The 25,234-nt window shown below is 33.3% G+C and overlaps 1 long non-coding RNA gene across 2 annotated transcripts in view; it reads left to right on the top strand.

Moving 5' to 3' along the window:
- Window positions 1–1,224: 1,224 nt before the first annotated feature.
- Window positions 1,225–25,234, top strand: part of LOC134255050 (uncharacterized) — a 68,838-nt gene continuing 44,828 nt past the window's right edge. Inside the window, exons 1-2 of one of the 2 annotated variants that reach the window (XR_009989439.1) lie at window positions 1,225–1,289; window positions 13,434–13,505. This is a non-coding gene — a long non-coding RNA (uncharacterized LOC134255050). Of the gene's footprint in view, window positions 1,290–10,442; window positions 10,513–13,433; window positions 13,506–25,234 lie in introns of those variants that run through there. The other variant, XR_009989440.1, reaches the window with a different exon arrangement.

Raw genomic sequence — 25,234 nt, forward strand, 5'->3', positions numbered from 1 at the left:
TTTCTCACCTAAAAATCTTATTCTAATAAGTTTGTAAATGTATTATTTAATAATTAAATAAGTAGAGATTGAATAAATTGACAAACAATTCATTTTTAAAAAAAAGATACGTATTGGGCAATACACTGTATTACTTGTTGTGATATAATGTACATTCCATCCACAACATCACATGTTTTGTTATACTCAGTGATTTATCGGTGTTAAGTGAATTTGAATCTGATCATTTGGGATCAAAATGGCGGTTTTACGGAAGTACGCCATGTTGTGACGTTGTAGAGAGCCCCCTTAATTTAAATCGATTAAAGATGATTTATTTTATCTCTGTTTAATATTCAGAAACTCCTGGTTTGAGTTCTTCTTGTAAAGTTTTGATTCCCACAATATTCTGAACAATATCTTATAAACATTGATATGTAAACAGAATCCTTCAACATTTTCAGATTTAGCTGAAATAAGGCTTCGTAAAGCAAATTTTGTAAATATGAGCATAAAAATGAAAGAGTGTACATCATTTTAAATATTTCTTCAATAAATCTAAGAAAAGAATTGAAAATAAGCTTCTTACGGAAAATTCAAGTTGGCTTCTATTTACAACACAGCTGAATACTTGCAGTAGCCCAAAATGCATTACAACTCATTCATCAGTGTGTAAAGTAAACAGATAGTTAATTTACATGCAAATTTATGCTGACGTCAGAACTCTAGTGGTCCCGACGTGTTAAAGTAAACTAAAATAGGATAGAATTGATACAATGCAAAACTTGAACTACATTATCTTATTATATGTACATTATTTGTATTATTATTTTAAGACTGTCATAGTTTTCGTTATCAGATTGACAATGCAGAATAAACTGATAAAAAATATAAATTAGAAAAGGCACAGGAATCAAAGGGAATACAAATAACATGATCGTAAATATTGTTAGAAATTAAATCCACAATTATTATATTTCAGTGTTTCTCTTTGTCGATTTTTTGTGTGTGGGTATAGTCCTTGACCCTTTAAGAGATGAAAGAAGTTGACAGACTCACTAAGATTTTCCATTCAAAAGAATCTAAAAATGGGAATCTAGTAAACAATTCTGAACTTTTCAAAATGTATAGAGTCAAAATAATGCTGCTTCTATCCAGGTAGATATTGAATATTTTATCCTGTGTTTATCTAGTTATTCAGTTATAACCTGTGTCTTATTTCTCTACATTTACACTAGAGAACTATCTGGCAACAGCATAACCACAATACAGGAGAATGCATTTAGTGGACTGTCAAGTCTATCAATTCTGTAAGTATCAGAGTTCTCACTTAAGTTAAATCGATTAAAGAATTACTGTATACAGGGAAATTTTCGCCCCTTTCGCCCTACTATCATTTGGGCGAATTTAAAACGGGGCGAATTCAAAGAATACAGAATAAATGTTTGAAAGTGTGAAAGGGCGAAAATAAGACGGGGCGAAAATAACCCTGTATACAGTATTCTATCACTGTTTATTATTCAGTAATTCCTCGTTTGAGTTCTTCGTGTTAAGTTTTGTTTCCCACATATTCTGAATTGTGTATCTGAAAAACAGAGATATGTTAACAAAATACTCCATCATTTTTTGTAGTGATTGGATTTAAAATAATACACACGTTAGAACACTTCACGTAAATGTATTTATGTCAAAGTTAGTTATTCCAAGTTTTTTTTCATACCATAAAAAATGATTGTTCAGCTTTTCCCTGAAGTTCTTACAAAAACATGCATTGAACGATGACATCATCAAATCATCAACAACAAGTCATTTTTATCGGCTATGGAAAGTTTTGTAATATGTTAAACAATGAATTTTTTCTTTATTAAATTACAATTATGGTTAAAGTAAACTACCAAATAAGTTAGACTTGATAAAATGCAAAACTTGAACTACATTATCTAATTCAGTGTATATTTATTATTCAAAAAGGTAATACTTTATGTAAGCAAATTCGTAATGCAGAATAAACTGATAAGAAAATGGATATGAGAAAAGGCACAAGAAACAAAAGGCATACAGATTGTAGTGTTCTCTAGTACCAACGACAGTACAGGTTCAATTCAATGTCCTTTATTTATTTTCACATAGAAATCCTTCAATGTGTCTGACATAGATTGACGTGATGTATGTCTGGTATTTTCAATAACTTTCAGTTAGAACATGTAGAACACAACTTTACACTGAATATGGCGCTCGTGCATTTTTGGTTAACATCATAGTAAAGTATCATTCGGATAAATTTGGAATATACAGAAATAAAAACTTACGGACAAAATTGGAATTCGAAATAAAATATACAGGTTGTCCATTACTCCGGCCCCTAAATGTGTTTTTACAAAAACATATTTCTCAATAAATCAAAAATGGACAAAACAATCATCTAAAATGAGTTCAATCACTATACGTTTCACTGCACGAAGGTTCGCTGATTTGTTTTCTCTTTTTCACAATCTGTTTCCAAAAGAAGACAAAGTTTTGTGACTGGTCGCGTGAGAATGGAAGACACTGTCTTTATCTTTGCAACGCGCACAACAGCATACTTGTCCTTTATCACTTCAAGCACTCTGCCGAGATTCCATGTGTTTCTTGGAGTGTTTTCCACGATGAGAACTAAATCACCTTCTTGTAAGTTTCTTTCCTGCTTCAGCCACTTCTGCCTCTGTTAGAGAAGGGGTACATATTCTCTGATCCAACGCGTCCAAAACACATATGCCAAATACTGTATCTGTTTCCATCGACGTTTTGCGTAATTGTCCGATGCCAGGTGGAAAACTCTCTCCTGATCGCATGAGTAGTATATGATTTGGCGTTAGTGCACAAAGTTCATTTGGGTCATCTGAAGCTTCTGTAAGAGGTCGTCCATTCATGATGGCTTCAATTTCACAAAACAAGGTTAACAGTCCCTAATCATCCAAATGAATCGTTTGTTCATGCAGAACAGAATACATGATTTTCCTGACTATCCTAATGAGGCGTTCCCATACTCCTCCGAAGTGAGACGCAGCTGGTTGATTAAAGCTCCATCCAATTCCTGACTGTAATAATTGACTAGAAATTTTGTTCATATTCCAGGAATTCAGTGCTGTTCTTAGCTCACGTTCTGCTCCTACCAGATTTGTTCCATTATCAGACAGTATATAAGTTGGTTTTCCTCGTCGTGCAATAAGCCTTCGAATGGCATCAATACAGGAGTCTGTATCCAAGGAAAGGCAACCTCTAAATGTACAGCTCGAGAAGATAGGCAAGTAAATATGACACCGTATCGTTTTACTATGCTTCTTCCTCTTTTAAGCTCAAACGGACCAAAATAATCCATTCCCACTCGAGTAAAGGGGGGGGGGCGGGGTCATCAGCTTTAAGTCTCTCTCTGGGAAGGTCCGCCATTTTCTGTTTCAAAGCAGGTGCCTGATATTTTCTGCATATAACGCATCTGGAAATGATTGACTTCACAATTGATGACACACCAAGAATCCAATATTTCTCACGGATACGTGCCAGCGTTGAATTTTTCCCCAAGTGTCCGACAGATTTATGTGCTTCCTCTGCTATCAATCTGGCTAATACAGACTCTTTAGGAATAATTATTTGATGTTTACTGTTTAGAGTTGTATCCAATTTCTTAAGTCTACCGCCTACACGTAGAACTCCATTGTGAACAATTGGGTCTAACTTGGCTAGTTTTGATCACCTTTTCACAACTCCATTTTCACTTGAATTCAAGTCTTTAAATTCTTGGGCAAAATACTTCATCTGCACATACTTCAAAATGTTTGATTCTGCTCTGTCAAGAATGTCTACATTTAATGAAGGTCTTTCAATTTGTTTAGTATTTTTATGCGCCCAGATCGATAGATCCGAGGCGTATATTGTTTTTGTCCTGTCTGTCTGTCTGTCTGTTTGTTTGTTTGTTTGTTTGTCCCCAAACTTTAACCTTCGCCATAACTTTTGAGCCATGAAAGGTAGAAACTTCATATTTGGTATGCATACTTCACTAATAAGGTGCTTTCAAATGACACCAATATTGATGACCTTGTGACCTTGAATGTGACCTATATGCTAAAAATAGCTTTTCTGTCTGCAAACTTTAACCTTCGCCATAACTTTTGAACCATGAAAGATAGAGACTTCATATTTAGTGTGCTTACTACACTAATAAAGTTCTTTCAAATGACACCAAGGTCAATGACCCAGTGACCTTGACTATGACATATATGCTAAAAATAGCTTTTTCGTACCTATCACCATAATTTTTGAACCATAAAAGATAGAGACTTCATATTTGGTGTGCATAATTCACTCATCTAGTTCTTTCAAATGACACCAAGGTCAATGACCTTGTGACCTTGAATGTTACCTATGCTTGTATGCTAAAAATAGCTTTTTCGATTTTTGTTGCCGCCGGGCGCATTGTGTTTCACAAACACATCTTGTTCAATCTGTCATGCTTCTTCTTCATTTCCATTTCTTGTATTTTCTCTTCTGTAAATCCCTCTGATACCATTCTTGATCTCTGTTCACTTTTCCTCTCCACTATTATTTTGAGGTTTTCTCGTGCTAAGAGTAGCCATCCAGTCACTGTTTTCAGCTTCTTCCATGAAGAGAAGTGCTGGAATAATCTTTCCATTCCTTCCACTGTTTCTGTCTCAACTGCTGTGTTGACACTCTCCTTAATTTCAGCACTGTCAATTTCTAACAAGTCACTAGCTATTTCAGTAGATGGCCATGAAACATCTGGTTTCCATAAAAACTCAGGGCCGCTGAACCATGATGCTGAATCTAGAAACCTACTCACTACTGGTATTCCCCTTGATGCACAGTCCGCTGGATTTAATTTCGAGCTGACGTAGTGCCACTGGTTGACTGTAGTTGCTGCATGAACAATGGCAAGCCTATTTGCGACAAATGTTTGAAAGCGAGTTTTCGTGTTCTTTATGTAACGAAGAGCTGACATGCTATCCGTCCAGAAGTAAACTTGATCAATTTGGTAATCCAACTGTTTTGTGACTATCTTGCATAATTTCACTGCTAAAGTTGATGCCGTCAACTCAAGCCTCGGTATTGTCACTGTTTTTGATGGTGCCACCCTCGATTTCCCAAGAACAAAGGAACAGTGGATTTTTCCAGTTTCACTGACGAGTCGTAGATATATCACAACTCCAATTCCGACTTCACTTGCATCGGCAAAACAGTGCAACTCCTGACATGTCGTCTTCCCGAAGTCCTGTGGTTTGTAGCATCTTTCAAGTGTCACATTTTCAAGTTTTTTTGCTTGTGTCAACCAATTTTTCCAGTCCTTTAGTTGACTTCCTGTAATCTCTTCATCCCATCCAGCTGAATTTTTGCACATTTTTTGAAGAAGTGTCTTTGCTGTCATCACGAAAGGTGATACGATACCAAGAGGATCAAATATTGAACTCACTATAGATAGAATTCCTCTTCTGGTCGTTGGCTGATTTTTAATGTTAATTAGGAATCCTAAACGGTCACTGTTAACAAGCCAGTACACACCTAGTGCACGTGCTACGAGTGTTTCACTTTCACCTTCGAGGTTCCATTTCTGCACATCTTTGGCTCGATCTTCTTCTTGAATAGATTTTAACACTTGTTTGGAGTTACTTATCCATTTTGTCAGACGAAAGCCACCTTTACTACAAAGTGTAGACAGATCTTCAATGAGTAATGCTGCTTTCTTCTCTGTGTCAACCGAAAACAAACAGTCATCTACATACAGGTTCCTGAGTACTGTGGTCACAACTGTAGGGTCAAAGTCAGAACCATATTCTTTAGCTGTCTGTTGTAGTGCATAGTTACAGCAAGTAGTAGAGGAAGTGGCTCCAAAGATGTGAACTTTCATTCTGTATTGCTCAGGGCTGGCATCCAGATTGCCGTCCTTCCACCACAGAAATCTTAGACAGTCTCGATCTAGTTCAGGGATAAATACTTGGTGGAACATAGCTTCAATATCTCCTTGAAAAGCAACTTTCTCCTTACGAAATCTTAAAAGTACACCAAGTAAACTATTTGTAAGGTCGGGTCCTTGGAGTAACTGGATGTTTAGCGAAATCCCCATATAAACTGCAGAGCAGTCGAACACAACTCTGATTTTCCCTGTTTTTTATCATTGTAAACTCCATGGTGTGGTAGGTACCATACTCTGCCGTCCTCTCTTTGTAACTGACTCTGGGGAACAGGTTCCGCATATCCCTTCTCAAATAGTTTGTTCATAAAAGTCACATAGTCATTTCTAACCTTTGGATCCCTTATCAGTTTCTTCTTCAGACTCTCAAGTCTCTGAAATCTTTGCATGATATTGTTGGGTAACTGAATCAAAGGATCCTTAAACGGAAGTCCAATCGAGTAATGACCATCTCGAATGTGAATCGATTCTGAAACTTGAGTTAAGAAGCTCTTATCTTCTAAAGAGTTTTCTTTCACATCATCTTCAAGACGTTCGGGAAAGTCATAGTTTATGGAATCTTTCACCATTTTTTCTAAGTTTCTGTCCCTTTCCTGAGCACCTTCTATAGCCACTCTGTTTACGTCAAATGATGCATTTTCTCTTATGACATTCCATACGATCCATCCTAGTCTAGTCCTCGTTGCATGAAGAGAACCGCTTGGCCCAGCAATTACCTCGAATGGAGAGTAGTCATCAGGTACATTATTCCCAATCATAATTTCAATTTTTGCATCAATTTCAGATGTTTGAATCGTTGACAGATGTGGCCACTGTTTTAATTCTTGTTGGAATGCATTCCTTTGATACGGGCATGCATTCTTTCGTGTTCACATTTGGTAGAGTTATAATATGCTCCATCGAAAGTCCACATACTTGCAGCCCACTGACGACGTACGTGTTTAGTTTCTGGGAATCCCCCATTTGTTTTTATGGTGATTTGTTTCTTCTTGCCAATTGCTCCAAGTCTATGCATTATGTTTTCTGTACAAAATGACACACTGCTGCCAGAGTCAAAGAATGCATAAGTTTCTATGCTATATGGTTTATTTTTCAGTTTTACTCTCACTGGAATAATCGCCATAGCACAGGTTGTTTCTCCGGCCCCTTTATCACTAAAGGCACTGATCTGAGGTTTAGAGATCTTGCATGTAGTTTTGACATCTGTTGACGCGGGATTAATGTTTTCTTCATCTGTAGGTTTTGCTACACATTTTGCAGGGTCATGTAGGATCGTAGGGTGACGTCTGCTGCATATGGAACACTGAAGTCTAGCTTTACATTTTTTAGTAATGTGGCCTTTCCTAAGACATCCATAACACTGTCCATTATTTCGCAGGAAGTTGTATCTATCTTGAAGTCCTTTGGTTACAAACTTCTTGCAGTCATTCAGTGCATGGGTACTACTTTCACAGAATTCAAATTTCTGTTCTCGTACTTTAAAGTCTTGTACATGTACTTCACTTGTGACATCAGTAGACGCGACAGCTCTCTTCTGGTTACGATCCTGATTCCTAGAATTTCCACCAATAGATACGTTACCATACGTGGGATCGTTCGATTTCTTAGTTTCTGTTTTCACAAAACTAACAAAGTCCTTAAACTTCCTTAGTTTTCAGCACAATATTTCTCCACATATCATGCATATACACAAGAAGTTTTGTCATAAGTCTCTTTATATTATCTGAATAGTCTAATACAGAAACACTATCGATGCTTTCAGCTGCATTCTGACACTCCACCAGGAACAAGGAGAACTCATCTAGCATCTTTGCATCCTTCACTACTGGCCAGTCTAACGCCTTCTTTATGAATGCTGTTGCGATTACCTCCGTACCGCTCTTCAAGTTGATTCATTGCTGCTGTGTAGGCTCTGTCTCCCGACATATGACTAAATCCAGACACTACTCTGTTTGCTTCTCCGAAAGTCATTTGTTCCAGATAATTCATTCTTTCATCATTGTCTTTCGTATTCGTTACTACTTTAGTATTGAATTGTCTAATGAAACGTCTATACTCTAATTGATTACCTCCAAATTTCCTTATCTCTGGTACCGGTTTTCGGAGATATTGTACGACACACTGTATAGCGTCTGATTCAGAGATCTGTGGTTTTGTTTTGATATCAAGGCAATGAAGGTCAAGTGGAGGATTTCTTCACGCTTGGGTGTGAATGTCTCTGCGTTCGGATCCAAAGGCCTCTCAAACAAGTACTGACGCAAAGTCACTATGAAACAAAGGCGTTTTTGGCGTTGGTTTTGGCGCTAATATTCTAGGATTCACAATATCAATGTAAGAATCAACATCACGAAAATCAGCATTCTCATATCTTTCATATTTCTGAAAAACTTCTGTTTTAGCATTCGCAATAGCGATATTTGTATTAAAATCCAACTCTTCTTCTTCAAGTTTTAGTTTCACTTTTGCTAACTCTAGTTCCTTCTTATGGGAAAGTGCTGCTCTGTGAGCTTTCAACTCTGCTACTCTTTGTTCCTCTTCAAGGCGTTTGGACGATATACTTGAAGCTTTAGATGTGCGAGACTTGGACTTCAAGCTTCTGATGGCTTCTTTTGTTGCTTCTACTTGTGATTCCTCCTTTACACTCTAGTGGTAGGAAAAGAACTCTTCTATTTCTTTCTTGAAGTTCATGAGGAACACATCATAGTCATAATGAGCCTTAAGGAACTCTTCTTTCTCATTCTTGTCAGTAAATTGAGATACAAGTTCATCAAATATCACAAGAAAATGTTCATAATCCTCAAGTCAAGTAGCATACTTTTTTCTTACTGTTTCTGGAGATTCATTATCAGAAAAAAGCTGTCTAATCACACCACTTGTTAACCTTAGTGTTCTGAATATTTTATTGTACTGTTCATGTTTATATACTCTTCCTTTGTCAGTTCATTTTCTGTTTCGTGTTCCCGGTTTTGCTTCTTCTGTAGCAGGCATTATGCTCATAACCTGGACCGTCCATGGAATCACGTCAATGTTGTAGTGTTCTCTAGTACCAACGACAGTACAGGTTCAATTCAATGTCCTTTATTTATATTCACATAGAAATCCTTCAATGTGTCTGACATAGATTGATGTGATGTATGTCTGGTACTTTCAATAACTTTCAGTTAGAACATGTAGAACACAACTTTACACTGAATATGGCGCTCGTGCATTTTTGGTTAACATCATAGTAAAGTATCATTCGGATAAATTTGGAATATACAGAAATAAAAACTTACGGACAAAATTGGAATTCGAAATAAAATATACAGGTTGTCCATTACACAGATAACATTATTGTAAATATTGTAAGAAATTAAATCCACAATTATTATATTTCAGTGTATGTCTTTGTCGTCTTTTATTGTGTGGTTAAAGTCCTTGATCCTTCTTTTTATCAAAGAGATAAAAGAAGATGACAACCACACTAAGATTTTCCTTGAAAAAGAACCTAAAAGTGGGAATCTAACAAAATAAATCTAAACTTTTAAAAATGTTTTGAGTCAAAATATTGCTGTTTCTATCCAGGTAGATATTGAATATTTTATCCTGTGTTTATCTAGTTATTCAGTTATATTATATAACTTTGTGAAATCCGGTAATCTGATTAGTCAATACGAAGTACTTATTTTTTAATAACGGCCACTGAAAGCGAATAATGACTCGCACGAGCTGCCTCGTTTTCACTTTCGCTTTAGACAAACATGGAAGTTCGCAAGTTGTAGGTGAGGAAAATTTAAAACATATAGTGAAGAACTCTGAGACTGATAATACAAAACAATTACTAGGATATTTGTGAATATTTTTCGGGAATAATTAGCACATACAATTTCATGGTTGAGTTCGACCTTTCCACTCAGCCAGCAGAGTTTTGACGCTGTTTACGCGATTACGGAGACTAAAGAATATCTATAGACAAACATACCATGTAAGATTGTATCTATTCTTAGAAGACATAGGTATTTATATTTTGTCAGTGCATTTCGTCTGCAAGTGTAAAAGAGAGCGATTCTCAATCTGGGGGAGGGGGTACTCTGTGTTATTCGGAGATAGATATCTTGCGTCATTATTATGATATGGTAAATTTATTGCCAAAACAATTTCCTCTGAGTAATATTGAATGAATTCTGAAACATTTACATTCAACTTATTTATGGTTAATACTATCTCTGTAAATAATAGGATGATATACAATGCACTAATAAATTTGGGAAATTATTATTTATATAATATAATAAATATGGACTCAATGCACGGTCAATATGCATTTATAATGACCCACGATGACAGATATTGACCTCAGATACATGAAGTATATCGACCTTGGGCTAGCGCCCTCGGTCGATATACTACATGTATCTTCGGTCAATATCTGTCATCCTGGGTCATTATAAATGCATATTGACCTACATTGAGTCCATATTTGTATAATAACCTGTGTTTTTTCCCCTCTACTTTTACACTAGAGACCTTTCGGGCAACAGCATAACCACAATACTGGAGAATGCATTTAGTGGTCTGTCAAGTCTACCAATTCTGTAAGTATCAAAGTTCTGATTTAATTTAAATCGATTTAAGAATTATTTTTAAATTAATACTTTTTAACATTCAGAAATTCCTTGTTTGAAGGTCTTCATGTTAAGTTTGAGTTCTTCATGTTAAGTTTTGCTTCCTATAATATTTTAAACAGTATCTAAAAACATAGATATGTAAACAGAATACTTCATCATTTTCCGTAGTAATTTGATTTTAAAATGTTACACTCGTTAAAACACTTTACGTAAATGTATTTGCTTGTTATTGCGATTCCTGTAGAGAGATAAATAGGTAGACGTAGTCTGATTTTAAATCCACGATTCACATGGAAAGACGGCAACACATATTTCTTCTTTGATATCGATGCATTGTTGCAATTGGAGAAGTGAAAAATGAATTCTGTGCTTATTTCAATAACAATATTTATCATTTAGAATCTTCGTTCAATCTAATTATTTATTTTGAAGTATTTATTTGCATGTACTTATGTCAAAGTTAGTAATTCCAAGCTTTTCTTAATTAAATAAAATAAATAATTGGTAAGCCTTTCCCTGGAGTTCTTACAATCTCAAAAATATGCCTTAAATGATGACGTCATGAAATAATCATCAATAAGTCATTTTTATCGGTAATGGAAAGTTTTGTTTTATCCTGATAAATGGATTTAACAATCAAATTTAAGGTAAACTACAGAAAAGTAAGACTAGATGCAATGCAAAACTTGAACTACATTATTTAATTCAACTGTATTTGTATTAATATAAAAGGTAATACTTTATGTAAGCAAATTCGTAATGCAGAATAAACTGATAAGAAAACAGATTTCAGAAAAGGCGCAGGAAACAAAAGTCATACAGATAACATTATTAAGGTCTTCCGTCTTAACGGAAGACCTTATAGCGATTCTATTGTTTCTTATTATTATTATTATTATTATTTTTCTGACGCAATTTCTCAAAGACTACTGGATGGAATTACATGAAATTTTCAGGACAGATGTGTTGTTTAATGGATTTGATACATCTGAGAGATTTTTTGGAAAATCGCTTCCGGTGCCAAGTTACAGACCTTTTTCTGATTTTTAAAATGACATTTTGTCCACAGATTTTCTCATAAACGGTAAAAGATATCAGGCTGAAACTTTCAGAGATTATAGATGATGATAAATACTATCCAGGACGCCACTTGTCGTCCATCGTCATTACTTCTGGTCGCTACCGGAAGCCAATTTAAAAAGTCCAATTTTTCAACTTTTTTTGTTTTTCAATTTTTTTCATTTATTTTTGGTATGTTAATAGAAACCTTTTTTATAATGCTAACTATAAAATTTGTTTGAATATTGATAAAGCTTAACTGTAGATATTAGTATTTTAAAATCTGAAACGGATCCAAGATGGCCGCTCTCTCTGTCAACTCCGACATTTCGCAATAGGGGTTTACTGAGGCAGCCGAGCGTTTGCTTGAACGAAAGTAACATAAGGACAAATGAAATGTAAAGGAATACTTGGATTGTCACGTCGTAGTTACGTTGCAATTCTGTGTCAAACGAAGTTCTTCCTAAACGTATTCTATAATTGGTTTTGGCTGGTTCTCAAAGTAGAAAAAGAAAAGACTAAATGTGCAAATGAAATTCAATACCTAATATCTTCTAATTTGCACAACGGAAAAACAGATTTTTAATAATTGTTATAAGTAAGTTTTTCAAGAAAGAATATCAATGAATACAGTAAGTATAAAACTTACCCACTTTTTTCCCATGCACATTTGTGCCATATTTAACTAATAGAAAAGACAAAATAAGATAACCATTTCTTTTTTAAAGATTGCTTCATGGAGTTTATATTAACATTATTGTCTCAAAGATCTTATTCAAGTTTTTCAGCAGAAATGGTATCCAATTCCTTGATCGTCGTAAGGGGAGCCATGTTTTTCGGCGATACATTTCAACCTCATTATGAATGTTTAAAAATTCGGGATAGTTTACTTTGGCGATAAACAAGAAATTTAAAAAAAAAAAAATAAAATTCATAGCCGTTTCACTGCTTTAGTGTTACTAGCTTACATACTATATGGCATTGTAAAATGTGTTAAATATACTTTCTAATCGTCGAAGTTTAGGCTACATGAATGTTTTTTTTATTTCATTGAAGCTTTCACAGCTATTAAATAGAACATTCCAAAGAAAAGGCGCGAAGTGTAACTCGTGGCGTTTGGCGCGAAATTATGAATAGTAACTAGCCTTTCATAATTCTAAGACAAAAGCACTGTTATACAGAGGTATAAACAAGAATATTAAGAGCAGAGGTCCAAATAGCGTAATATTTAGCGAATTGGATTTTCATGCTCGCGACTTGGATTCAATCCCCCTTGTGCGCAATATTTTTTTTCACTTTTACAGCTCAAATTTTCGGGGTTTTTTTTTCGGAATCGGACGGAAGACCTCTCGTTGCTCGCAACGAGATCGTATCTAGTTGTAAATATTATTGGAAATTAAATTCACAATTCTTATATTTCAGTCTTTTCAGTCACACCAAGATTTTCGTTTGAAAAGAACCTAAATTGGAAATATAGCAAACAAATCTGAACTTTTTAAAAATGTATAGAGTCAAAAAAAGGCTGTTTCTCTGCAGGTAGATATTGAATATTTTATCCAGTGTTTGTCTAGATAGCCAGCTATTACCTGTGCTTTTGTCTATATGTACACTAGACACCTATACAGCAACAACTTAGTCACAATACGGGAGAATGTATTTAGTGGTCTTTCAAGCCTACTGCGTCTGTAAGTATAGAACTTTTCAAAATGTATAGAGTCAAAATAGTTCTGTCTCTCTCTCTAGGTACATGTATATATTTATTATTTTATCCAGTGTTTGTCTAGTTATCCAGTAATTACCTGTGTATTTTTTGTCTACATTTACACTAGAGACCTACGTAGCAGCAGCATAACCACAATACAGGAGAATGCATTTAATGGTCTGTCACATCTACGGACTCTGTAAGTATATATAGAAGTTCTAACTGAATGTGAATCGATTAAATATTTATTTTATCACTGTTTAAAATTCAGACATTCCTCGTTTAAGGTTTTCATGTTAAGTTTTGATTCCCACAATATTCCGAATAGTATCCTAAAAAATATAAATATATGAACTAAATATTTCATCAGTTATGGTAGTGATTTGATTTAAAATATCACATACGTTAAAACATGCTCATTGAAAGGTGGCTACGCGTGTTTCTTCTTTATATCTCTACATTATCGGAGAAACGAGAAATGAATTGTGTGCTTCGTTCAATAATAATAAGTATCATTAAAACTCTTCTTTACTTTTTTTTTTCAATTTGATTATTCAGTTTGAAGATTTTATTTATATGCATATATGTCAAAGCTAGTTTTCGTGATTCGATTAAAGAATTATCTATGACCATTTAAAATTCAGCAATTCCTCTTTTAAGCACTTCTTACTGAGTTTAAATTCCTACAGTTCTCTGAACAGTATCCTAAATGACATAAATATGTCAGCATAATACCTCGTCAATAAAGCCAGTGACTCGATTTAAATTTTCCAAATTGTACTGTAAAACAAAAAGAAAAACTTCTTTCGAATTTTCGCCAATTTGACTTTTTGGTAAATTTTGATAGCCCAACTCTTTCTGAATGCAAATATACATGCATTTTGAAAATATATCATTTTTTCAGTTTTTTATGAGCATTTTAGTGAGGCGCTCCAGAAAAACTTTGACGTTACTCGCTAGAAAACGTAGGACGTCGCCTGCGTCTTAGTCAATTTTGAAAAATTCTTAAAATTACATGTAATTTAAAGAACTTCTATCGTTTTGAGAATTATAAATTTGAGAAACTATTTAATTTTTTTCTTCCACGCGACTAGTATGTAACTATTCCTTGGGGATTTCGTATGGTATTACTATTTTCATACTATTTTAGAGGAGATCTAGTTATTTCGTAAAATGGGGATGTGGGTCTAGACAGAATCTAGGACCAAAAGGGGAACCCCCTCGCAAAAAGCACATCGATCCCGATATTAAAAAAAATGTTTATGAGTCAGCATTCACTCACCAACACACACACACACGTAACTGTATTCCCTATAACTGTAACGATAGGATAACTGTATCACTAAAAAATTCAGTTGAGAAATAAATTCAGATAGGCCATATTTCAGATATGTAAACTTGTTTTTAAAAACGTTTATTCCGTTCATAAAAATTCACGAATTAAAAAATATACATTCGCTACATCCATGGAAGGGGAATTTAAAATTTTTACTTTTTTGAATATTTTATCAAATATGTACATGTATAAAGCTTAAGTTTTTATTGTTTATGCAATTTATTTTCTTCGCCTGTCTTCGTTATGGAGTAGAAACATAGTAAAGAGGCAAATAAAGGATTGTCTTATGAATGGTTTATATACCGTACCTTAAATTGAAACTTTCAATGAATTTATATCTCAAATTGAAACCTTCTTTTAATTTCTTTCTTTTTTAAAAAGTAAACCACAATAAAAATCGGTTACAAATATTTCTGCACAGCACGTTAACTTTTTTTTTTATTCTGTGGCACCTATACCCTGTTTCACTTGAACACAACATTTGTATATTTCTTTCAAGGACCGCTACTATGATCTCTAAAAAAGATGTATATTGTATAATTTAATCAAAGGGATGGTGAATTGTGCTGTTCTTGTCTCTTCTTTATATATTCACACTAAACGGTGCTTGAAGTTTCTATGCGGAATTACAGTTCCATTAAAATCGTGACAAAATCTATTTGAAACTGAAACCGGATGAATACTAGTATATTTTTACGCGAGAACGGCAGGCCCGTAGGAACCATTTTAGTGGGGGGGGGAGCTATATTTGTTTCACTTTCAGCCACCAATTATTCCTTGACAAGCAAAAAAAAATTCTTTAACGCCATGAAAGGTCATCTATTCATTTTCCTACGTGACAATTGCTAATTAACTTGACTGACACCTTATAAGCTTTTCTCATTCCGATGCGATTGTCTTATCCAATCATGAAATATTACGTCCAACACACGTTAACTTTATGTTTTTGTATGAGGCGATGCTGTTAATTAAGTAATAACATACCGCTTTTATTTGACTTTCTTTTGCTTAAAATATTTAGGCAAACCATTTTATTCCTAGTTTCATACCAAACATATCAAAATTATTAAAAACAAAAAAACAAAAAACATTTGACTCGCATCTTCGCCTGTCCCCACGCATCTCGTTTGAAAAAAGGGGAGGGGGTTCATTAGCTAGAAATTCGTATGTCTTTTCGCTTAATCTATAGTTTTTTCTTTTGGATTATAAATATCTTCATTCATACAATGAAGCGCACTGAAGTGGTAAAATTTTCCCTTTGGACGAAACGTTCTGAGTCATGTTTTGAACGTCAATTATAACATAATGACACGCCCATTTCTTTAGAAACGAGAAAGGAATATTCGTCGTAATGTTTTAGGACACTACACTTTCCGCGACAAGCAACATGAGTTACACTGAAATGAAGATTTTTAAATAGGAAAGAGCTATGTATAGAGTTCCCGCCTTATGTAAAACACGCATTGCATCGAATTTGTACATAATTATGATTTTATCATGTTTATTGGAGTTAGCATAGCACATGTATCAGTCGAACACGTGCTTAATCGGTGTTTATGTAGACCGTCAATTTCATTGGCTATTATATTTATAAAATACCTGTTATACAGGTATTCGATTGAATCATTTGACCGATTTTTCCTTTCTTTAGAACTGGGTGTGTCTAAAGATAGCTCAAAACGTTCCATCCAAACAGAAAATTTTACCACTTCAATGCGCTTCATTGTAATATCACTGTCGATGTAATATTGTTAATTTCTTCAACGTTGGGTACATATTGGTTCTGCAGCAAAGAACTGCGAACGATAGAATTTTTCTCCCACCTACCTCCAAGTCAATTTTCAATGTAAAAATCAATGAAAAACGAAAGATATTTTTAAAACATCCGTCCCCACCCGTAACACAAAAATTCCTTTTTACGGGTAATATGGAATGTTATTTCAAAAATTTTATATATCACGGGAGGATATATTTATTAACAAAAAACGACAAAAATGTTTATTTTCAATGCCAATTTCAAAGCGATTGAAACATTATATTTTATCAATATATTTGTTTTATTTATTTGCCAAATCAGAAGAAAATATATAAGGAACATTTAATCACATCCAAGACTATTTCAAAGTATGGTGATGCATAAAAGTCCGATTTCAATGGGAAATTATCGTCTACCTCCCCCCCCCCTTTTAAGAGCTAGAATTATAGATAATTTATTATTTATCCCTGGTATCACGACAATTCATCAATTTTTATTGAAATATTCTTTGTATTGAAGAAAGAAATGTTGGCCAAATGGCCATTTATATTTATTTATATGGCTGCAAAATGTAGGCGGGAATCAAGAGTAAGTGTGCGTATTTTTAAAAACTCATCTTCTATTTGATATCAGATGAAAAATAATTCTGCATTTATTTTATTTTATTCCATATTGCCAATCTGTATTGTATAAATGATTTTTTAATCAATTCAAGAAATCAAAACCTAAGACCAAGATAAGTAAATGTATATATATTTCCTCTATGAGGAAAACGAACGCGATTTTTATTTATCGATACTACGTTGCCTTTCAAGTTTTAATACTTACATTTGCAAATATCTTTCTTAGATGAACCTATTGAAGAAAAAATATGTTCAATTCTGTGTGAATGTTATTAGGGGGTCAGAGGTCATAGCGCGGCCGAATTACAGAACGAGATGATATTTTGTCTACACATTTCTGTCACTGTGCAACTTGTTTCGGAATATAATTCAATATTTCTGTGTTAAAAACGATGAAAAAGATAAAATAATAAACAATATGGATATTTTTCAATCACAAGAAGACTTCTTTCGATGTAAAATGTAAGGTTTTGAATACCCTAATTAACCTAAAACAGCACTTACTTTTTAACCTGATATTCCTATATATTCCTTCCGATACGCGATCATATCCTACTGAGAAGCCCTTCGAATTCGGGCTTCACAGGATTTGATCACATGACCAACTAAAAGTTCATTTAAAAGAAAACTTTTTTAACATTGTTGTGTTTTTTAATTAAACGATTTCTTGTTAGTAAAAACATAATAAATGGTAGTAATCAAATGTTGAACCCGCTTTTGATTGATAAGTCTGGATTTTGAATTTCGAAACTCGAATTTCAAATTTCGTATTTCGAATCTCTTATTTCTAAACTTGAATCTCGAATGAGCCTTCTGGGCTTTCGTAGCTTAGACCCATTATGCAACCAAATTGTTAAGGAAATTAATATCTTTTGAAAAAACATACAGAAAACTCTTATTATACCATATCTTTACATGTATTTTGTTTTGAGACAAATGTTTGAAAGTTCAGGGGGGGGGGGGGTTATATTAAAAAATTAAATCAAAAAAGGATGGAATTCACACTATTTTTGCAGTTTGAAGTATTTATTTATTTCATAGTTGTTCCAGGTTTTTCTTTCATAACGTAAAAAACTAATTGTTAAGCTTTACTTTGAACTATTTACTATGCCAAAAACAGGCATTGTACGATGGCGTCATATAAAAAAAGTCAACAACAAAACCCATTTTTATCGATAATTGAAACTTCTGCAATGGTTTTAACAATACATTTACATGTAACAAAAGTAATTTTCCAATTTGTTAGACTTGATACAATGCAAAGCTAACTACATTATCTAATTCAATGTTTTCCTGTGATTTGAAAATATCATTCCTTGTGTTATCATATTTATTATGAAGAATAAACTGATAAAGAAATAGAAATGAGAAAAATAGCAGAAACAAAAAAAAAGGATACAGAAAACATTTTCATTAATATTGTTATTGGTGACTTGTGGCCCCCGGTAAATTGACAAAAAATTAAATGTGTAAATTTACTCAAATCATTATGTTTAACTAATCACTGATATGTGTATCTTTATAGAAAACCATTTTTAACAAAAATAGAAAAGTGATTTGAAAGATTAAGATCTTTTATTGGGGTAGGGGTATCATGTTTACATCTAATTCCCTAGTAATTTAACCCAGCCGCGGGTAGGCACAATTTTCTCCTTTGGCTAGTTACTGTATTTTACTGAAATCTACCAATATGTGAAAGGAGAAAATTGTACTTGACCATGTTGACTGTGCTCACATGCTATATTTAAAAAAAATGTAAAATCTAGCTGGCCTTTCCCATAATGAACAGATCGACAGAACAAGATTTTTTGACGTAAGAATGAACTCATATGCTAATCGATACTGACGATACTTTTGACTGACCAATTAGCTAAATGAAATTCGTTACGAGTGAGTACCAAAAATACTATGGAAACATGCTTGGAATTTTACAGCTTTCTGATATTTTTTATGCATTTGGGTCACATATAAGACACAAATCTACATATGTACAATTTTTCTGAGATCACAGTATTTAAATACAGTTAAAAACAATTGAGAAATATACATTACCCGGTAGTTTAAAGTTTTGTACCGTGTGTGGTGAGCAATTCGCTAGAACTATACGTATTCCCCAGTATCAGTTAATACAAGTTTCGTGTGCATTTCTTGTCCTAAAAACCGTAAATGCTGAAAATTTATGCGTATTATTAATTATAAACAGCCGTGGCTGACAATTATAAAAGTAGGAAAATTGACCTAAACTACGTGTCTGTGATCAAATGTAAACATAGTAAACTAGAATAGTTTCTTGTTCTGTCATCGGATTGGACAATGAACATGTGCCAAAAAATAACAATAGCCATATAAGGTCTTCTCGGACACGATTATCCCTCTATTGTACTAAGACCAGCCCATTCTCTTGCCATAAAAGAACATATTCTCACAAACCTGGCCGAATTTAGCTGTGATAGGATCTAAAAAAAATCAAAGATAATGCAATATTCCTTATAATTAAAATATGTCTGAACTATTTAAACTATTCAAAAGGTGTCGTATTTATTCTCGCATGTTTAAAAACTACCAATTAACCTCGTTGTAGATTAAATATTATTTGTCGTGGAAAAAGGGGCAACAGATAGCCGTTATGTCACATTATTCTTAAATCCACTTTCATTATATTCTAGTCTTTGCATTTGTCATCTTTTTTGTGTGGGTTAAGTATATAATCCTTATGGGGATTTCTTATTAAGATGACATTTAAACTACCTTAGTAAGATTTTCCATCAAAAAGAACATAAATGATCTGAATTTTCAAAATGTATAGAGTCAAAAATAGTTTCTTTTTCTCTAGGTAATTATTGAATATTTTATCCAGAACAATGTACTTATCTGTGTCTTTTTTTCTCAACATTTATATTAGATATCTATCCTACAACAGAATAACCATCATACAGAAGAATGTATTTAGTGGTCTGTTAAGTCTACGGGAACTGTAAGTATAGAGTTTATAAACTCTAGAAATATTCTATCACTGTTTGAAATTCAGAAAATAAAAATTTGAGCTTTTCCATGTTACCGTTTTAATTAATTTAGTATTCTATACTGTATCCTGCTTGATATGAATATGTGAACATTGTGAACATTATATACTTAAAGAACATAAGGGGTTGCTTTGATTTAAAATATTAAATTCATCAAACGCACTTAAAGTGCTTGAGTTTTTCTGATAGAGGTTTCATTTGAGAGATAAATAAGTCAAAGTAGGATACTTTAAAATCAACGATGCATATTGAATGAACGTTACAAATCTTTCTATTTATCTTAGATATCTATTGCTATCTGTTTTCGTCCGTCGTCGTTCGTCGTGCGTTAACATTTGAACATTTTTCGCTTCTTCTCTGAAACCACTGAACCAATTTTAACCAAATTTGCTATATAGCATCTATGGGTAAAGGGGAACAAATTTGTGAATATCATGGTCCCTGCCCCCCTGGGGACTGGGGGTGGGGCAAAAACCACTTAAATTAGTGCAATCTTTAAAAATCTTGTTCTTTACTCCTGGACATCAAGCAGTCAAACTGTTGGTATGATTGTAATCAGCATTGAGTCTCCTACCAAAATTGTGAAATTTATGGCCCCAGGGTCAGAGGTTCTAGTGCTAGGGCGGGGATAAACAGGTTATATAGTGAAAATGCATTATTTCTTTGAAATTCTTCTTTTCTGTTTGTGGGAATTAAATAAACTAACCAAGTGCATAGGTAAGTTGAAAATGGCCGCCTTTTCCAAAATTGTGAATTTCATGGCTCCAGGGTCAGGGGTTCTAGTGCTAGGGCGGGGCTATATAGATTATATAGTGAAAATACATAAATTCTTTGAAATTCTTCTTTTCTGTTTGTGGGCATTTAAAATAAACTAACCAAGTGCATAGTTATGTTGAATAAGAGTGCCTCTTCTCAAATTGTGAATTTAATGGCCCTACGGTCAGGAGTTCTAGTGGTCGGGTGGGGCTATATTGATTATATAGTGAAAATGCAAAAATCTTTGAAATTCTTCTTCTCTGTTCATGGGCATTAAATAAACTAACCAAGTGCAAGACTTTGTTGAATAAGACTGCCTCTTCCAAAATTGTGAATTTCATGGCCCCAGGGTCAGGGGTTCTAGTGGTCGGGCGGGGCTATATAGATTATATAGTGAAAAATGAATTATTTCTTTGAAAATCTTCTTCTTTGCTCCTGAGTATTTAATATACTAACCAAGTACATAGTTATGTTGAATAAGGCTACCTCTTCCAAAATTTTGAATTTCACGGCCCCTGAGTCGGGTGCTTGTGTTATGGTGGGGCTTTATAAAATATATAGTGAAAATGCATAATTTTTTTTAAACTCTTATTTTCTGCACCTGAGTATTTAGCCAATGAACTATGTACATAGTTATGAGGAGGAAGGATGCCTCTTTGAGATTTTTGAATTTCAGGGTCCCTGGGTTAGAGATTCTTGTGTTGGGTAGGGGGGGCTCTAATGTTTATAATCAGCATGATGAAATAAAATTTTTAAAAATTTCCAAAATTTTGAAAGATGTGGCCCCAGGGTCAGTGGTTCCTGTCGGATGGGGAGCTCAACTGTGGACCCGCCCTAACAAAAGAAGCCCTGACCCAGGGGTCCTGAAATTCACTAAAAGTGGAAATGCATTTTCTCTTTATTACTCTGATCTACCTCTGGGTTTTAAGTAACCAAAATAAGCATGATGAGTGTATAATTATGATAAGCAATGGTGCCTCTTTCTAAATTGTGAATTTCATGGCCTCTAGTTTAGAACATGAATCAGATTCAATTGTTGGAAAGTTGTCGCATGATACTCAGGTGACCTATAAGGCCCCTGGGCCTCTTGTTTCAATATTAATAAGAATCATCAAATGATGTTCTTCTTTGCTTCATAATTTGTTTAGATCTATTAAAGTTTTAAAAAAAATATTTCAATAGTTTCCTCATAGTCTAAACCTTGAATGAATAGCTTGAAACTGATGTACTTAAATATTCTTTTTTGTTCATTATCTAAATATTACAATATTATTGATACAGATACTACTACGAAATGAAAGGAATTGCATTGATGAATTTTTTTTTAATTTTTTCAACCACCAGAGAAAAAAAAATGATTTTTCAAAACAGTTTAATAAAACAAATTGTTAAGACCCATTATTCAACAAAATTGTTAAGAAAAATATATATCTTTTTGAAAAAAAAAATATCTAGAACGCTTTCATTAAATGCTTTATTGATGCAAAAACTCTTATTATACCATATGCTTATTTTTTTTGAGACAAATGTCGGAAAGTTCATTTTTTAATTAAAACGCAAATTCAAAGTGGATAGAATTCACACTATTTTTAGCAGTTTGAAATATTCATTTATTTCATTGTTAGGTATCCCATGTTTTTCTTTATTAACGTAAACAAATTTATTGTTAAGCTTTACCATGAAGTACTCACTATGTCAAAACAGACATTGGAATATGACGTCAAATGAAAAAATCAACAACAAACCCATTTTTATCGGTAATTGAAACTTCTGCAATGGTTTTTTAATAAATCATTTAACAATGGTAATTTTCCAAACAATTTTGTAGGATTTGATACAATGCAAAACTAACTACATTATCTAATTTAATGTTTTCTTGTGATTTAAAAATGCCATTCCTTATGTTATCATATTCATTATGAAGAATAAACTGATAAATAAATAGAAATGAGAGAAATGGCAGAAACCAGGGGACATACAGATAACGTTTTTATTTACTTCTGAATATTCACCTGCAAAGTTGGTAGGTCCATTTTTATGTCTGTCCACATTTGAATATAATATAAATATAATAGACCATAATTAAACAGTGTTCTCCGGAAGCCATCCAAACGTTAAGAGTCAGAATACGTGAGAAAAAATGTACCATGTGATTTGTGTCGATAAGTATTGAATATACAGACATATTTACCCGGTACTTACCTAGTGATGCTAATCGATGTATAATATTTGACAATGCTTATTATAATTTTTTGACTTAACTTGTAAATGTAAATGACTTAACTTTGTTATTTCTTTATGTTTCATTCCTATGGTTTTCGTTTTAGATTAGTGTATTTGTCAATACATTCGATTTATTGTTCCTAAAATATAGTCTTCATAATATTTTTAGGCATTTATATTTCTTACAGTGATATAAATGGTAATCCTTTTCACTGTGATTGCGAGCTAAAAGGATTTCTCAGATTTCTGAAATCAAGGAGTCTTAACTTGGAGGTGGATCACCCAGAATGTGCTTCTCCTGGCGACTTGAACGGAATCCGTCTCATTGATCTATCAGTATCAAACTTGACGTGTCTCCCCAGTGACATTAGCACACTTCATCAAACTGACGCTGAGATTAGGACATCATCCTTGACCTTGACCACGTCAGAAGGAAATTATTGTAAGTTTTTTTTTATTTTTCAGCTAAATGGAATAAATACACAAAGAAATAAATAAAAATAATGTGAGGTGAACGAAACTTATTTGTTTTGATCAAAATGAATGTCAATAACTTCAATATTGTCTCTCACGTATATACTGGAAGTTTATAAAATATGACAAAATTATGGGGGGACTTATTTATATGTAAATGAGGTTTAAAAAGTAGTTTCTTTATCTACGCATACACATTGTCCCATATTGAACATGTATTTAAAAGTAATGCCTGATCGTTTTAAAGTATACAGTTTGTATTTATGTCAGGGTCAAGGATCATCTGATAAGTGTAAAAAATCGAAAGAAAATTGAAGTACATAATCATTAATCATTTAATCTTTGAACAATTTAGTATTTATAGACTTTGTGTACTTTATAAAAGGCAATGAAAATGACAAAATATAAATGTTCTCCTTTTTCTGGTTGAACTTGCAAGATTGACATTTATTATTACTACCACTGAATAACATTATCAGAAGAAAGAAGATAAAAAAAAAGTGATCGACAACAATTTGAACTTTTATAGTTATCCCAAAGTAAGTATTGATTTGAAAAATCGTTTATTTAGAATGGAATTAGACATTGGAAATGAACTTGCGCTTTTAGCCGTTAGAATTACCTTAGTCGACTTATTTATTGAACACTCTATAATTACGACCCTAAAACCACGCCAGCAGATCACAAAATGGTACAGGTACCGGTTTGTTTGCTTTCATACAAGTGCACCCAATTGGTAAGTATTAAAACTTTGATTGTGCATTGAAAATCAACAAGGGTATTATCATGTTTCTGGAGGACGGATTGTTTATATTGTTTATAAGCTAATTAAACATGCTTATTATTGATATGTATACAACATAGAAATATGCCATTTAAGAGGTTTTTTTTTTAATTTATAATACTTCTTATTTATTTTGCATTTCGTTTTCTACAGAATCCAACCTTTGCCGTCAGTGTTTCCAGAAAGTGGATCCATGTTTAAACCGACTTAACAATATGTGTATTTCGAAAGAATATTTAACTCTAAGATATAATGTGAATTATAGTGAGAATATCTGATTAAGTTATATCGTTAAAATTGTTAAAAACAAATGAAATCCGAGAAAATAAATGCTGTTTTTTTATCGAATATTATATTTATCAAATATGTTTAAATTGTCCGTATGTTTGTAAATTATTCATGTGGGATAACTTTATTAAACTATTATGTAATAGTTACAAAACGTTGGAATGTTCATCCCTTATAATAAAATGTCAGTTGACTTAGTTGTTTGTTTGCTGTTAATAACAAACGCTTTCTTATCTCATATGGAGAACGCCAACACTTATCGTTAGATGGCTGCAAATTTAGACCTATAATTCGCTCTTGCGTCTCCATGTGAGTTAAAATTGTCAAGGGGGAGTTAAACACTATACAATAATTTAATCGATCAACGCACTTAAGTCCTTTCAGCATCAAGGGATATTTTCTCTTTCCTTCACGTGTTGCAACACAGGAGCTCAGCTGATAAGTCTCATACGTTGGACAGGTATCCATTCCCCGCGTTTGGATTCTATTCTATGATATAATGCGCAGTTCCTTACACCGCTACCTGTATGCAAATGCTCTAACCACTGAGCCACGCACGAAACCTGGTTCTTTGTAAAATAAAAACATTTATGAAGAAAATAATGTCTCTCATTTTGAAATTTAACTTTTATTTCTATTATACGTTCATTATTTATTTAAATATT

The sequence above is a fragment of the Saccostrea cucullata genome, unplaced genomic scaffold (genome assembly GCF_032062105.1).
Source record: "Saccostrea cucullata isolate Sc308-1 unplaced genomic scaffold, CSIRO_AGI_Scuc_v1 ctg3484, whole genome shotgun sequence".
Taxonomy (NCBI): Eukaryota; Metazoa; Mollusca; class Bivalvia; order Ostreida; family Ostreidae; genus Saccostrea; species Saccostrea cuccullata.